General features: G+C 50.5%; 1 pseudogene; it reads left to right on the top strand.

Moving 5' to 3' along the window:
- Positions 1-4,488: 4,488 nt before the first annotated feature.
- LOC132431518 (large ribosomal subunit protein uL10 pseudogene) lies at positions 4,489-5,502 on the top strand (annotated as a pseudogene).
- Positions 5,503-16,386: the final 10,884 nt, after the last annotated feature.

The following is a 16,386-nucleotide window of genomic DNA, read 5'->3' as shown; positions in this document are numbered from 1 at the left end:
TACTGACGCCCATGCGCCTAGAGCCTGTACTCCGAAACGAGAGAAGTCACGGCGATGAGAAGCCCGCGCACCGAAACGAAGAGTAGCCCCCGCTCGCCGCAACTAGGGAAAGCCCGCGTGCAGCAGCAAAGACCCAACGCAGCCAAAAAATAATAAATAAATTTTAAAAAATGAAATTTTAATGCTATTCTCTTTAAAGAAGTCACTACATTAAAATAATAAAGTCTCTACTGTTGAACATTATTCTGGAAATTGTAGCTGAGATAATACTGTAAGAAAACGAAAGTCAAAGTTAATGCTCTTTGCAGGTGGTGCCATTATTTTTACATGTGAAACCCAAGTATCCACTGAAAACCATTAGAATCAGTAAGAGAGTTGAGTCACTTGGCCAAATACAAAACTACACAAAACCCAGAAGTTTCACTAGTTATCAGCAAGTAACCTTTTCGAAAATACAATGGAAACGTTTATCCCATTCACAAAATCAACAACTATAAGAAAACCCATAAAATACGCAGGCGTACAGCAATAGAATGGAAACTGTATGTTGAAGGAGTCAGTAAATAACACACTTCTTTCCTCTGAATTTTAAACCAGTGGATGTAGGGAGGAAAGAAAGACAGACAGGAATCAGACAGATGGAAATTAATGTATCACCTTTATTACAGATAAAGGCTAGGTTGAGGAACAAGGCTGTAATCTGAACAGGATAAGCTTGTCTGATTCATCCCTGAATTAGGGTGTGTGTGTGTGTGTGTGTGTCTGCAGGGGGTATATTCCCCCTCCCCGAAGTGGGCAGGAGAGGAAGGATCAGAGCCAAACATACTCGGGGAGACATCACGCCTCCCTGGAACTTCTGGGAGGAGGTGGAGTGAGACTCCAGTGGTACCCCCTCCACTGAAATGGGGAAGAGTTATTCCTCCTTAAAACTTCCTTTGCTCTCTGAGCTCACCAGGGCTTAATTGTTGAAGGCCCTGGACTTCTAGGAGGTGTGGGTGCCTGGGGTGTGGCTCTTTCAAGGAAAGGGCACAGCTGTCAGCTGTTCCTGCTTCCACCTTCACTAACCACACTGCTCCTTTGTGGGTGCTTCCAGAACACCTGGAGAACAGAGTAGATTTCCCCCTAAAAGGCTCTCGAAGCAAAACAGGACAGTATTTAAATGAATTCCAAGGCAGCTTTGCACCCAAGGGTGAAAATTCACTTCCTATCTATTTCCAAGCCCAGATTATATGCAAACACATTTTCTTTTGAGTAGTTAAGTAACATTTGAGAACAGGAAGCCTCACTGCCCTGTTCACTGCTGTATTCCCAACACTTAGAACAATGCCTGGCACTTAGTAGGCATTCAGTAACTTAATGACCATTCTCGGGGGGGAAAAGTGTAACATGAAATGCAGAAAAGGCCTTATATTAGTGATCTTATTGATTATAAATTAATAAGAAAAAGATAACAGTAAAAATAAACAAGGAAAAAAGTAGACAAGGAAGTTGAATAGAAAATTCAGCTAACCCGTGAACATACAAAAGATGGCTTTATGTTGTTAAGAACAGACTAAATGTCTTAAATGAGTTGCAGAATAAAACGAAGTATTATTTTACGTCTCTCAAATTGGCAAAGATTAATAAGTATCAGTGTTGGTAAGGAAGCATAAATTGGTACAGCCTTTTTAAAGAGCAATTTGTCATTTATCAAAGCCCTGAAATTGTGTTCTCTTTGGTCCAGGGGGAGTCCTGTTTCTAGGAAGTCATACTACAAGAAACATTCCCATTACCAATGTGCATAGGTGCCTGTACAGAGAGATTCAGCTGGGGCATTGTTTGTAATGGCAAAAAATTGAAAACCATCTGAATGTCCATGATTAGGGTGTTAGACAAATAGATTTTGGGTCACCGATACAGTGAAATAACATACGGTGGTTGAAATGAATGGGCCAGAACCATGTGAACAGACACGGAAAAATACCTGTGGCTAGCTGTAGGGCAAAAAAAGCAGTTTGCAGAAGAGCAGGTGTTCATAGGTTGAATGGTGTCTCCTAAAAGGGTATGTTCAAGTCCTAAGCCCTGTGACCTGTGACCATGACTTTATTTGGAAATAGGGCCTTTGTAGATGTAATCAAGTAAAGAGATGTCATTAAGGTGGGCTCTAATCCTATGTGACTGGTGATGTCCTTACAAGAAGAGAAGAGACACAGACGCGCACAGAGGGAAGAAGGTCACATGATGACGGAGGCAGAGCTTGGAGTGATGCAGCCACAAGCCAAGGAGCGCCAGGGATTGCCTGCAACCACCAGAAGCTGGGAGAGGGGCATGGAACAGACTCTTCCTAGAGCCTCCAGAGGGAACCAGCCCTGCCGACACCTTGATTTGGCACCTCTGGCCTCCAGAACTGTGAGAGAATAAGCTTCTGTTTTTTTAAGCCACCCAGCTGTGGTCATTTGTTACAGCAGCCCTAGGAAACTAATAGACCAGGTATGACGTTATCCCATGATCATGCCTTCTGTGAATGTACCGTGACAAAGAGCTTCTTCAGTCCATCTTCTAACCTAACAGCCACCTCCTTGGAAACGGGGACTCACTGTATTGGTGATTTTTTTTTGTCTGGGGACAGCCTAAGCAGGGTAAACTTGGATTTCACCTCCTTTGCCTTCTCTACCCCTCACAAACCAGTGTCCTAGTGGCCTTTTGCTGTGTTCCCCCTCATCATCCCTTAAACTCTGAGCATCTGGAATTACCCTGAGTTCGTGTTTTGTTTTTGTGCTTCTTGTTCTATTTGCCAAGCCCTGTTCCTTCTTTTTTTGTGTTTTTAATTTTTTTATTTTTTGGCCACTCTGTGTGGCATGTGGGATATTAGTTCCTTGGCAAGGGATTGAACCCATGCCCCCTGCAATGTAATTGCAGAATCTTAACCACTGGACTGCCAGGGAAGTCCCCAAGCCCCGTTCCTTCTTAAAATCTTGTTTTGAAGAGCCTTCTTCCAGGATGCTTCTCTGCCCCCTTATACCCTCACTCTGAGTTAAAAGCCTGCCTTGTGCACCCACCCATCGTGCACCCACCCATCATGCTGTGTGATAATGTGGTAAAGCCTAGTGATTATGATAGGTTTTCCTTTGGAGCCAGATGACCGGAGATTTGAATCCTGCATTTGTCACTTACCAGCTATGTTACCTTGAGCAAGTGGCTTCACCTTTCTGTGCCTCAGTTTCCTCATCTGCATAACGGGGGTCGTAGTACCGACCTCACTGGGTGGTTTTAAGCATTAACAATGGGGTTAAAGCTCTCGCAATAGTGGCTGGCACGTAATAAGCGGTCAGTAAGCCTTCGCTGTTGTAATTATATGTTTACTTGTCTGACTCTCCCACTAAACAGAGATACTTAAAGGCAGTAATTGTATTTTTCTCTCTCCATCCCCAGTGTCTTGCAGAGTACTTGGCACATGGTAGGCATTAAATAAATGTTTGTTGAATTAATAATGATAATTAATGTAATTGCCGACCAGGATCCCATATTGGGCTCAACTCTGTTTGGATTCACATCATGCAGGGGCCAGTGAACCCACCACAGATCAGCTGGTATTTCCCAAGCTCCTCCAATGGGCAAGGCGTCCACAGTGGAGGGGATGGAAGAGTGGACGTCCAGCCCCTGACCTCAGGGAGATGAGAATCTGGTGGAGAAGATGGTGGAAGCGCACGAAACATTAACAACAACAATATTAGGTCTTAACCGTTTGTGGGAGCAACAGAAGAATGTGCATTCACAGTTAACTATTTCAGCCCTTGTTTTCCAAATTCTTTCTAGAGAGCTTCTTTTTTTAAAATAAATTTATTTATTTATTTTTGGCTACTTTGGGTCTTCGTTGCTGTGTGTGGGCTTTCTCCAGTTGGGGCGAGCGGGGGCTACTCTTCGTCGTGGTGCGTGGGCTTCTCATTGCGGTGGCGTCCCTTGTTGCGGAGCGTGGGCTCTAGCCGCGCGGGCTTCAGTAGTTGTGACACACGGGCTCAGTAGTTGTGGCTCACGGACTCTAGAGCGCAGGCTCGGTAGTTGTGGTGCACGGGCTTAGTTGCTCCGTGACATGTGGGATCTTCCCGGAGCAGGGCTTGAACCCTTGTCCCCTGCATTAGCAGGCAGATTCTTAACCACTGCGCCACCAGGGAAGTCCCATAGAGAGCTTCTTTTTAATAATGAAACATAGATCTGGAGGCTTCGTCAGGGTCAGATTTGATTTTTTTTTTTCCAGATATACTTTCTCAGTAGGCACATAACATCTGGTTGTCTCTCTGGAATTAGCAGCCGTCAATAATCTTTGCTAGATCCAGTATTTCATTAGGGACTATAAAATGGTGATATTCTGTTTATCAGCTGGAGACTTCTATAAAGATAAACCGCCCCTTATTAACTGTTTGGTTACCCTGAGGTATAGCTGTTCATGAAAGGGAGAGTAAATGCTTCTTGACCAGTTTTTAAAATAATGAGCCTCTTGCCAGGTGTCCTCGAGTGAGTGACATCGTCTTTAAACCCTGCGTGGCAATCCCTGACGCACCGCCGTGATGCCCAGGGAAGACAGGGCAACCTGGAAGTCCAACTACTTCCTTAAGATCATCCAACTTCTGAATGATTATCCGAAATGCTTCACTGTGGGAGCAGACAATGTGGGCTCCAGGCAGATGCAGCAGATCCGCGTGTCCCTCCGCAGGAAGGCTGTGCTGCTGATGGGCAAGAACACGATGATGGACAAGGTGATGCGAGGGCATCTGGGAAACAACCCAGCTTTGGAGAAACCGTTGTCTCACATCCAGGGGAACGTGGGCTTTGTGTTCACCAAGGAGGACCTCACTGAGATCAGGGACATGCTGCTGGCCAATGACGTGCCGCCTGCCGCCCTGCAAAGTCACTGTGCTGGTCCAGAACACTGGTCTGGGCCCTGAGAAGACCTCCTTCTTCCAGGCTTTAGGCAATACACTAAAATCTCCAGGGGCACCATCGAAATCCTGAGTGATGTGCAGCTGATTAAGATTGGAGACACATTGGGAGCCAGTGAAGCCCCGTTGCTGAACATCTCCCCCTTCTCCTTTGGGCCGGTCATCCAGCAGGTGTTTGACAATGGCAGCATCTGTAACCTTGAAGGGCTCGACATCACAGAGGAAACTCTGCATTCTCGCTTCCTGGAGGGTGTCCGCAATGTTGCCAGTGTATGTCTGCAGATTGGTTACCCAGCTGTTGCATCTGTACCCCCTTCTATCATCAGTGGGTACAGGTGGGTCCTGGCTTTGTCTGTGGAGACTGATTACACCTTCCCACTTGCTGAAAAGGTCAAGGCCTTCTTGGCTGATCCGTCTGCATTTGTGGCTGCTGCCACCACTGTTGCTCCTGCTGCTGCTGCCCCAGCCCCAGCCAAGGTTGAAGCAAAGGAAGAGTCGGAGGAGTCGGACGAGTATATGGGATTTGGTCTCTTTGACTAGTCGCCAAAAAGCAGCCAACTCAGCCGGCTTTATTTGTGAAACAAGGAAATAAACGCTTACGTCTCTTACCAAAAAATAAAATAAAATAAAATAATGAGTTGGTTTTCTAGCATCCTTCAAAGGTGACCAATGGAGGACTTTGGGCTCTTTTTTTTTTAATTTTAAAAACTTTTTTAATTTTTAAAATCTTATGATTTGGCATTACCGGTGTCTTTTTAAAAAATTTTTATTGGAGTATAGTTGATTTACAATGTTGTGTTAGTTTTAGGAGTACAGCAAAGTGAATCAGTTATACATATATCCACTCTTTTCTTAGATTCTTTGCCCATGTAGGCTATTACACAGTACTGAGTAGACTTCTCTGTGCTATACAGTAGGTTCTCATTAGTTATCTATTTTATATATAGTAGTGTGTATATGTCAATACCAATCTCCCAATTTATCCCTCCCCTCTGGGCTCTTGTTTTTTGGCGGTACGCGGGCCTCTCACCATTGTGGCCTCTCCCATTGTGGAGCACAGGCTCTGGACGCGCAGGCTCAGCGGCCATGGCTCATGGGCCCAGCCGCTCCGTGGCATGTAGGATCTTCCCGGACTGGGGCACGAACCCGTGTCCCCTGCATCGGCAGGCGGGCTCTCAACTACTGCACCACCAGGGAAGCCCTGGGCTCTTTTTTTAAAAATATCATTATGAACTCACAGATTTTAAACTTACCAGTGTGTTAAGGCCATGTAGTTCTTACCCTTATGAAGCTTAAAAGGTCCCTTCTTGGCCTCGCGGGAGCCTCTTCAAGCTGGCCCTGAGCCTTTTGATGCGGCCCTGCTTGTCTTTGCTCATTTCCTCGTATGATAAGATGTTCCAGGTTCATTTGGCGCATTTCCTGCCCAGACCTGGAATCAAGTACTTCTCCAAGGAAGAGGGCATGTATTTTTTAGGATACTGGTACAATATTACCAAACCACGTTCCAGAAGGACATTATTATCATTTACCCTCCCATCTTCAAGGCATGAGGACCATTTTCTCCATATACTCAACCAGTGTTGAGTGTTATTTTAAAAACTTGGCATTCATTTGATAGGGCAGAATGATTTGCATTTCTTATTTGCATTTATGTTCCAATTTGCATTCATTAGGTTACTGGTGCATCGGAATGTTTTCTTATCTTTATTAATCATTTATATTTGTTTTGAGAAGACGTGCTGTTTTGACCATGTTACTATTAGAATTTTAGTAGTTATTATGATTGATTTGTAACTGTGTATCAAGGCCAGCAGCCCCTTTTCTGTCGATTGCTAGAAACCATTTTCCTAATCGGTCGTTTGCCATTGAGAGTTGATTACAACTTCTATTTTATGTAGTCAGATATTTTCCTTTATAAAGCATTTTCCAGTCCTCTCTCATTGGGGACTTCCGGGATCAGAAAGCTGAACCCTAAGAGTTATCTCCAGGCATTAGTTGGCACCCAAACATTCACTGTGCTGTCCTCACCTAACTACCGTTGGGTCCCTTGAGGCCAGAGTCCTGCCTCCTTCCAACATGGTCTGGATCCATATTTTCACCCAGACAGACTCGCTCTGACTCTTCTTCATAGTGAAGGTGGGGGAGTGACTGAAACGATGAGCAACTGCTAATCTGGGCACTGCCTGGAGGTTCCCGGGGCAGTGGGCCAGAGAGCGCAGAGGTCCCAGCAGTCAGCTGTTTCCCTGTGGAGACCCGCTGAAGTGACCCGCCAGCTCCAAGGCTCCATGGGGCAGCTGCGGGACAAAGTTTTGGACCCCGGGGTCTGTTCAGAACCTATACACCCACATGGCAGAGATCGAGTGGGTGGCGAGTCAAACAGGGCAGCCGGCAGCTGCAGACGGTCTGCGTGAGAGGGGTGCCGACCAAGGCCTGCACTGGGTGAGAGGTGGTTGTCATGGGACGGAGGCCCTTAAAAGATTAAAAAAAAAAAATCTTGAACATAATAATGACGAGCAAGAATGGCTAAGAGCCCAAACTCATACGATACTTAATACGTGCCAGGCACTGTTCCAAACACGCTACATTGGTTAACATGTGAATTTACTTTTCGCAAGCCTAGGAGGTAGATACTGTTATTAGCACCATTTTATAGCTACAGAAACGGAGACACCGAGAGGATAAACAGCTTGCCCAAGGTCATATGCTCGGTAAGTGGGAGAGGAGAATTGAAGTGCAGTCTGACTCCAGACTCTGAGCTCTTGTCGCACCTCGGTCCTGCCTGTACACGGTGAGCCAGGGCCTTAAAGTGGTGCAGCTCTTCAGACTTCCCAGGGGGCATTTCGTCCCTGCAGGATAAGGAGCAGCTGGCTTTACAGATGGGGAAACTGAGGCCTGAAGGAGAGAGTGATTTGCTCAGAGCCGTCTGTGCAAGTCAGATGCAGGTCTTTCTGTAGGTGACACTCGTTTGGCATCAGAGTCAAACTCTTTGAACCTCCTAGGAACAGAATTGCTCTTAGACAGGTACAGACAGTGGTTGCCTTTTCCCTTTGAGAGGGCTGACCCCTCCGGGGTCTGGTGAACAGGGGGCGTCTTACTTAGGACTTTGCTGGGCTCCTGAGGGCTGTGGAGGCGGGCCTGCTCTCGGGATCTCATGGTCTGAGCCCAGGCTGTGGCCGTTTCTGGAAGTTGACGTCTTTGCCTTTGTGTGAGGAGCAACAGAGTGTGTTCCAAGAGCGCCAGGACTGCTGGGTCAGGGGTTCTGGAAGAGTTGGGTAGAAAGTGCCCTGCTGTCTTCTTGCTCCTGGCCTAATGGCTCAGACCATTTTTAGATGTCAGGAAGTGTAACAATATGGTACATTTATCTTGGTGAATAATGGATGAGCGCAGGGAAGGTGCTGTATTTTTCCTGGTGAATTATTTACCAGGAGCCTCTAATTTGAGGCTCTCCACTAGGAGTGGTCTGAATCGGGTGTATCTAGAGTCCCTCCTGACTCCTCTCACTCCCCCGGTCTCCCAGCTACAGGTTTGCTGTAACCTTCCGTGTCTAGTGTTACACTGGGCAGCCCCGTGGCTGCCAAACTCTCTTGAGTTTGGAGTCCCTGTGGCCACTGGGTTGGGTGGCAGGAGGGAGTGGGGAGGACCCTCCCTACTAGAGATGCAGGGAAAGCCCTGTGGGGGGTTTACTTGGCCGGGGGTGGGGGGGAAGCTGGGGTCAATGTGGGGCTGGGGGCTGCTCTACAGGCATGGGGAGCCTTTTGTGTGCTTACGTGTGTGTGTGCACATGTGTGTGCTCTGGGCCTTTGTTTTTTTTGTCCCTTTCTCTGGGTCTCTCTAGGACTGTATGTTACTCTCTGTCTCTCAGTTTGTCCGTGTCTCTCTGTTGATCTGGGTCTCTCTGTGTCTCTCTGTCCCCGTTCCTCCCCCCTCCCTCCCTTCCTCTGCTCCTCCCTCCCTTCCCCCGCCCACACCATCAATCTCCCTCCAGCCCCCTTTTTCTCATCTTCCTGTCTCCCTCTGTCTTTCTCCATCAGTGTCTGCTTCTCTCTCTCTCTCTCTCTCTCTCTCTCTCTCTCTCTCTGCGTGACTTTAGAGGCCTGTAAGAGGCACCTCCTGGGATGGAGGGGCAGCCGGTTCCAGACTTAAGTGAAGCCAGATCTTGGTACCTTCCAGACCCTGACTTCAAGATCGACAGAGTAGGCATAAAATAAACTTTAGGTCTTTGTCATTTTTTTGGCTATTCAGTTATTGCATCAGCCACTCCTAGGGGCTGTTTTTTTCTTTAGCTATTTGTGTGTGCTTTATGTTTTATAACACCACCCCGCCCCCCGGCCCCCAAAAGTCAGTTATCCCTAGGCTTTAAGCATCTGGTAATGTGTTGCAAGTTTTTGGTGCTTTTAAAAATAACTTACAAGGAATTGTTTCTGTCTGTTATTCATCAGATTGTATTTTTTTCATCTGTTGTTACTGATTTGGAGATTGAAATACATATTTTGCCATCTTTAGCCAGAATGCTTTTTCAGAACAGCTGATTTTTCAAAAACGACTCTTTTTTGGTTATGTTCTTTTAAACAATAAAGGAGCAAATCATCAGTGATGCAGTTAAGAAATAAAAGAATAAAATTGATTTTGTCTTACTAGAGAGTTTATATTTTAAGCTGTAAAGTGAAGTTTATAAGGAGTCTGATGCTTTGACTCTAATTAAGCAGCTGGCCTGCCTTCCCCTCCCCCCTCTGTCCCCTGACCACGCCCTCCCCCAACTGGGCAAGCATCAGTTACATCTGAGTGATGTCGGAGCAGTGACCACGGCCACAGTAGTCGATCCCCACCTCCAGATAGCTTCCCCCTCCGACATTTTTCCAGCCACACGTGGTAGCAGAGGTGGCTGAGGGGAGGGCCTTTGATGGCAGCAGCAGGTCTACCTTCAGAAGAAGGCAGTGGACACTGTGCAAAATCCTGCCCCCCACCCCCCCCCAGCAGCCTAGAGGCGAGGAGGGCACCCTTGCTTCTTGAAGACACTGGCTCTTCCAAACCGCCTCCTTCAGTCGGGATTCTTCTCTTTGTGTTTCAGATTGAGGCTTAAAGCCTGGAGCAACCCTTTCCCTGGAGAGAAGGGTTGGTTTCCAGAAGCAGCTGTTGGTCAGACAGGTGGAGAAGGAAAGAAAGGAAGGCTGGGAGAGGGGCACTTGGAGGACTGTGTCCGGCTCCGACTCCTGGGCCCTGCCTTGTGCCCTGGCCCCGAGGGGATGGCCAGGCTGCCGAGGGCCACGTTCATCTCCTGCACATGTGTTCGGCATCGCCGCATGTCATCGGGTGTGTGGTACACGCAGCCCATTGCTGCAGGCCCTGGGTGGCTCGTGCTTTCCACATCACACATAGCAAAGCGATGTCCTCACATTCCCCACTCTTGTCTGCTCCAGGAAGTGGTTTGCAGAGCACTTCTAAATATAAAAGTATGAGACTGCCTCTTTCTCTTATCCCTTTGGAACCAGCTGAGGACCAACCTCTTTAGTCACTTTTGGGGTTTGGTGGGAGGAGGAAGGGGCACGGGAGAAGCTGGGGGGGTGCGCCTGCATGCGTGTTTCCCCAGGCTCTGCTGATACCCGTATGCGTGCCGGGGCACGGCTTGAGGCTAGGTGCAGTGCTGGAGGCCCGGGCAGAGAGGAGGGTGAAGGCTCAAAGACTGATTTTCAAACTTTGGGCAGCTATGTTCAGCCACTTAACTTGTTTTCAAAAATTTCATTTGCTTCTTGCTTCTCCAGACCCAACAGTATGTTCTTCTACTGGGAAAAACAGCAGGATGTAGGTGATGGCCCCAGGGAAGGCGCTTCAAAACATAGTGCCGAATGGAATAAAGTGAGAGGCAGAATGAGAGATAATGCAAGATCATTTATATGGGTTAAGAATAGCTGCGCACGAAACAACATCACATTTGACCAGAGCACATACAAAGAGACGACCTACCTGAAACAGGACAGAATGGTTGTTGGGGGGACCTGGATAAAAGGGAGTAAAGTGAAAGAAATGAAGAGCAGCTAGCGTGGCAGCGTGGAAAGAACACAGACGTGGGAGCCAGACAGATCCAGGGGCAGTTCCCGACCCTGCCATTACTGGGATGGCCTTGACCCCAGTTTCCTCCTCTGTGAAATGAGGCTGGTCCGTGTGGAGGGTTCTTTGGATGAGAAGTAATGCGTCCATGTAATAAGGGCCGGCAAGAAGCAGACGGTCAGAGTAGCTAAGGCAGCGCTGACTGATGGGACTTTTTGTGGGGACAGAACTGTTCTGCATCGGCGCTGTTCAGTACGGTGGCCACTAGCCACGTGCAGCTCCCGAGCACTAAAAATATGGCTAGTGGAACAGAAGCAATGAGTTTTCAGTTTTGTTTCATTTTGATTAAGTTACATTTGAATAGCTCCATGTGGCTAGTGGCTGCCATATTGGACAGAACAGGCCGAAGGGATGTAAAGTCTTTAGGAGCCAGGGAGGATTTTCCCTCATTGAGTGCAGTTGAGGCCACTCCACCTAAAGGGCAGGGAATCATGTTCTCCCTGCATAGGGAGTTTAGGGCGTGTGCCTCAGAGATGAGTAGAAAGAGCTCAGAAAACAGAGTCTCCCAGAGTTTTCTGAGCCTGTCTTGAAAATGAATAGATGAAGTCAGGTCCAACCAGTCCCCAGACTGTCATTTAGTTTGCCCTCTGCTTGCACAAGAAGGACCGTGGGAAGCTCACCCTGGCACTGTTCTTGCTGTGGTGTCCCTGGGCCCCTCCCCACTGCACCTGGGAGGAAGACCTGGTTGGGCCTGGGTCTGGGCCCACCTAATGAATGGCTGTGGAACCTGCAGCGAGTCCCTTTCCATCTTTGGATGATGAGGGCGGACTCTTTGAGCACACCATCTGAGCATCCCAAAAGTCTTCCTGGGCCTGAGCTCCTGGATCATTTCCCAGTCTCGTGGTCCAGCAGCCCCATTGCCTTCCCGCAACGTAGATTATTTCTGCAGGCCGCTCACTGGCGTCTTCAGGAGACAGGTGGCTGCTGTCTCTCTCTCTCCTTGGAGCCGAGAATGGGCATAGAAGGTGCCCATTCAAGCTCACCTTGAGCTTGCAGTCTAGCTTGGAAGATATGGCTCTTGGTCACAGCACAGGCGGGCGTATCAGGGGTGTCACGGGCAGTGAGCTGGCAGTGCAAGTGTGTGGCCGAGGCAGAGGCGGGATCTCCTGGGGAGGCAGGATGCAAGCTGAGCCGCAGGAATGGGAGTAGCTCATCAGCAGTGATGCTGGGTCCCAGTTTGCGACTCCCAGCTGCCTCTAACTGCACACCTGCCATTTATAGCATCACTTTTAATCCCTCCCGGGGCTGGCCCTACATGTGGTGTGTGGGCTTTAGGGGCCGGCTGTGCAGCTGGAGGCTGGGGGGCAGGAAGGGGACTCTGGGGAGTGAGCCCTTTGTTTCTGTAACTGCGTCTCAGGCTCAGTGCCAGCGAATCCAGGACTAGGTCTTGGTGACTGTCCAGTCACATCCTTTCAGTTCTCTAATTTTACAGATAATAAAACTACCTGGTGGCGGGTGGTGGTTGTCAGGGTCACCCTACTTGTGAGGGATTGTATCGAGACTAGAACCCAGGTCTCTCCACCCCATGTTCCTTCTGCCTGATCACACCACGTCACTCTGGCTGAGCTTTTAATTTATTGCCGCTTCCTTGGAGACATTGCAGCCATCTGAGGGTTACTAAGGGCGAGAGATGTGTCCTAGGTGTGGCCCTCTGAGCCCCAGCAGAAGACAGGCTGGTTCGAGGATCAGGTGGTGTGGCTGCTGGCTGAGGAGCTTCTTAAAGCACATCTCCCAGCCGGTGTACCTGCCCCTCTGGGCTCGGATGCCGCGTGATACTGGACACGAGGACCCGCTTCTGCCGTCAGAGGTTGATCTTCCCCCTCCAGGGCCTCCCAGGAGTGGGCAGGGCAAAGCTGAGCTGTGGTTTTCATCTAAGGTAGAAGAGCTGGCCCGCTAGGTTGTTTCTGTGCTAATCCCTGGTGATTTTGTTCTGTTTCTGTAATCCGGACGTGGGAGCCTCTCCAGATATTTACAGTTAAATCCCAGGACAGGAAAACTCAGCCCGGTCCCTGGCTCTGCTCCCTCCCGCATGTCTCCAAGCGAGGGCTGTGATGGCTTGTGGAGGGCTGCGGGGCTGCTGTCGGCGAACCTGGGGCCTTCTGTAGACACTCAGGAGAGGGGGCCGAGGTGGGGGGGCAGCTAGAACTTTGTGCTCTGCCTCTGGGTCTCTGAGTCAGCGGTGGTGGATTTTCAGCGACCCTCTGAACCCTGATTTTCTGGGGCTTATCATCATACAGGGTTGTTGGTGCTAAACCCACCTGTGGTATATTGGTGGTGGACTGGTGGCGGTGGAGGGGGACATTCCAGATCCCCAGATTCACAAACCCCACTGCAGCATTTTGTGTTCCTGCCGGCCCAGGTGCACTGGGGAGTGCTTGCTGTTCATGCAAACGACTTGTTCTTACAGAGACTGAGATTTGTCCCTCAAAAAAATGATGCACGCCTATGAGCCGTGGACCCTTGGAGTGTCCCAGAGCAGCTGAAAGTGCACCAGTTAGACCCTGAAGGCCAAAGTCCAGTGGTGCATTGGCCCCTTGGGGAGGAGAGGTGGGGCAGGGACCCTGGTACCCCTGGGGCCTCTCATTTGGTGTCCTTAGAGTTTCCACATGGAGGGGACCTGTGAACAGGGCCATCCTCGTGTGGGTGAGGAGGCCTGGGGCTGCTCTCTTTCCTGGAACAGAGCATTTGTGCCTCTTGGGTTGAGGGCTGTCTCTCCTGGCCTGTGTCCTGATGCTGTCACCCCACATGGGACACAGGAAGTTGGCAAACCTCTCCCTCAGGGGACCATATGCCCAATAGGAGCTGTCTTGGCCTGTGCTCTCGAGGTCATCCGGGAGGCAGGATGTCCCCACAGGGACGTGGGCCCTGGAACCAAGGACTGAGTCTCGGGGATGGAGGAGTCAGCTTCCTGCCTGTGGCTCGTTGGCCTCGTGCGTGAGAAAGGTCACAGTCACTCGTGATTACACACATCCGTGCAGAATGCCCATGCCCGGGCCACTCAAGGTCATCTTGGTACCTCTGCCTGGTGCCAAGGCAGCTGTCTGAAGGATGGAATTTCTTTAGTAGGAGGGAGAGAAGGTAGATGGAATCAACTGGTCAGGTTTGGCAGGTTCTGGGACCTGTACAGATTCAGGGGTTGTCTTTCCAAGACCAAGAGGACTGGTCTCTGGGAGACAGGTAGTTGAGTGGCCCAGATGGTTACTTGGACCGAAGTAGCTGAAATTATCAGAGCAGAAAAACTTCCTGCTGCTCTCTGCTCTCCACAAAATCATGTTTACACATGTGTGTGCGCAGATGCACACGTATATACACGTGAGTCGACTGGGCCTGGAGCCCAGAGAGCATCAAGGAAGGTGGGCACCAGACCAGCTGCTTGCTGGTGAGTGGGGGACGGGAGTTGGGCTGCTGCCCACACAGGCCTTTCTCAGGGGGCTGGGGCCAGGGCGCAGGCAGAGTGAGTGTCTGCATGTAGATGGCTGTCGAGGAGCCAAGGAAATGGCTTGGAAAATGTCCTTATTGGGTATTCGCAGCGCCAGCTCTGTTGGGGTCGTGCCTGATGTGGGCAGATGACTCTGCCTGCCGGTCACGGTGCCAGTGCTTCCTGAGCCCACCATGCCCTCTCTGTGCTTCGGGCTTTGCGTTTATGAACCCACTTAGCCTCACACAGCCCCTGAGTGGTAGGCTTGGGGTCCTCATTTCATGTCAAGGGGGAGGCCAGCGGAGGTGGCATTGCTAGGGAGCGGCAGGGCCACTGGCTGCTGCTATGCTGAGCGGCTTCCTTGAGGAGCACGTGGGCCAGGTGTTCCGTGAGGGTGCAGAAGGTGTCATGCACGGAGGACCGGACTCTGAAAGGGGGGAGGCTTTGGGAAGCCCAGGACCGGTGTGCTTCTAGAGCGGGCCTTCCCTGGACCACAGCCCTGGGGGCATCCTCAAGTCAGGTGGTGCAGGGACAGGGATGTGCTGGGGACTGTGCCACCTCGAGGCAGGTACCACCTCGATCCCCAGAGCCTTCCTCCTTCTCTGTCATTCAGCCGAAGCTTCTGAAGAGTCCCTCGCTTCCCAGCCCCTCCCTGTCTGGAGTCTGGCATATCTGCCAGGGGCTCCTCGGCCTGCCCGTTTCCCCTCAAACAAAACAACAGACCAGCCTCTCCTGCAGACCGTGCAGATGGCCAGACTGGGCGCAGTAAACGTGGGTGCCACAGCACTGGGCCAGGCTCCTGCGTGAGAAGCCTGGTGGCCAGGGGTCTTAGAGGAGGCCTGGTGGCTGCCCTCCCTGCCTTTTGTTACATCTAAAGTCTGCCCCAGCCAAGCACTAACCAGGACCTGCTGTGAGCTGACGTCAGGACAGAGGGCCCCGCGGGGCCGGCTTTGATGTTTCCCAGGCCCTGTCTTGGGGGTGCGGCGGGGGCTCTGAGTGGCAGTCTGGGAATGCAGCGTCTCACCACAGCTCCTGCAGCTCCAGCCCCGGGACAGGACGGGATGCTGGAGGCTGAGCTGGGGTCCCTCTGAGTCATGCCATCTCTTCTCCCAGCTCAGGTTTCTGTGGCAAGTGGTCTGTGGTTCCTGCAACCCCACAGCCCCTTTCCCTCCATCCTACCCCCCACCTGATTATCCCTTTCCCATCTGGGGTCTGAGATGGTGCTGGGCCTTGCCTGGGGGGAGCTTCCCAATATCCCTAAAACTCGAGTCCTTGGGCAGGATGGGTGACAGTGGTAAGGATCACGGTAGCCACCCGCCGAGTGAGCTCATCCAAGACACTTCACACGTGTTACTGCGTTTTTGAGTCACGACGGCCTCATGGGAGAGGCAGAGGAAGCTGGGGCACGGTCTGTGTTCCTTACCCAAGGTCAGGCAGACCGAGTGTGATGGTCAGGATCGAGTCGGACCTGACTGCAAACGCTTAACTAACGCTCCTGTGTATGGACGAGACTCCTGGCCCCCACTGTGTCTGGAGAAGCTGAGCTGGGAAGTGGGGAGTCACCTACACTTTGAGGCAGATGATCTCTCTCTGGTCTTTGATGAGCATCTTTAGTTCTGGGTTGAGGGCCCCAAGATTTGGGTGAGTCACGTTTGCAGAGGCCTGCTGAGGCCTCGGTGCGAGGCTGCCCATCTGTGTCAGGAGTCGGGGTCGGGAAGTGTTTCGGATGCCCCTGTGTCCGCCAGCTCTTGCCCCACGCTTCCTCTGAGGTCACCCCAGTTCAGCTAGTGTTCGCTGAGTGCCTCTGTGAGCCTGGCGTTGTCTGCAGGAGGTGTGTCTAGCTTTCTACCTGGCTGCGGGGAGTGAGACCCATTCTGAGATCAGATACTTCCAGGATTGGTTTTGAGTTCCTGGACGGGGCTGGGAAGAGCGTGGGGTATGGAGTTG

Source organism: Delphinus delphis, chromosome 10, assembly GCF_949987515.2.
Source record: "Delphinus delphis chromosome 10, mDelDel1.2, whole genome shotgun sequence".
Lineage (NCBI taxonomy): Eukaryota > Metazoa > Chordata > Mammalia > Artiodactyla > Delphinidae > Delphinus > Delphinus delphis.
The sequence above is the reverse complement of the archived record's forward strand: the minus strand, read 5'-3'. Positions and strand labels throughout refer to the sequence as shown.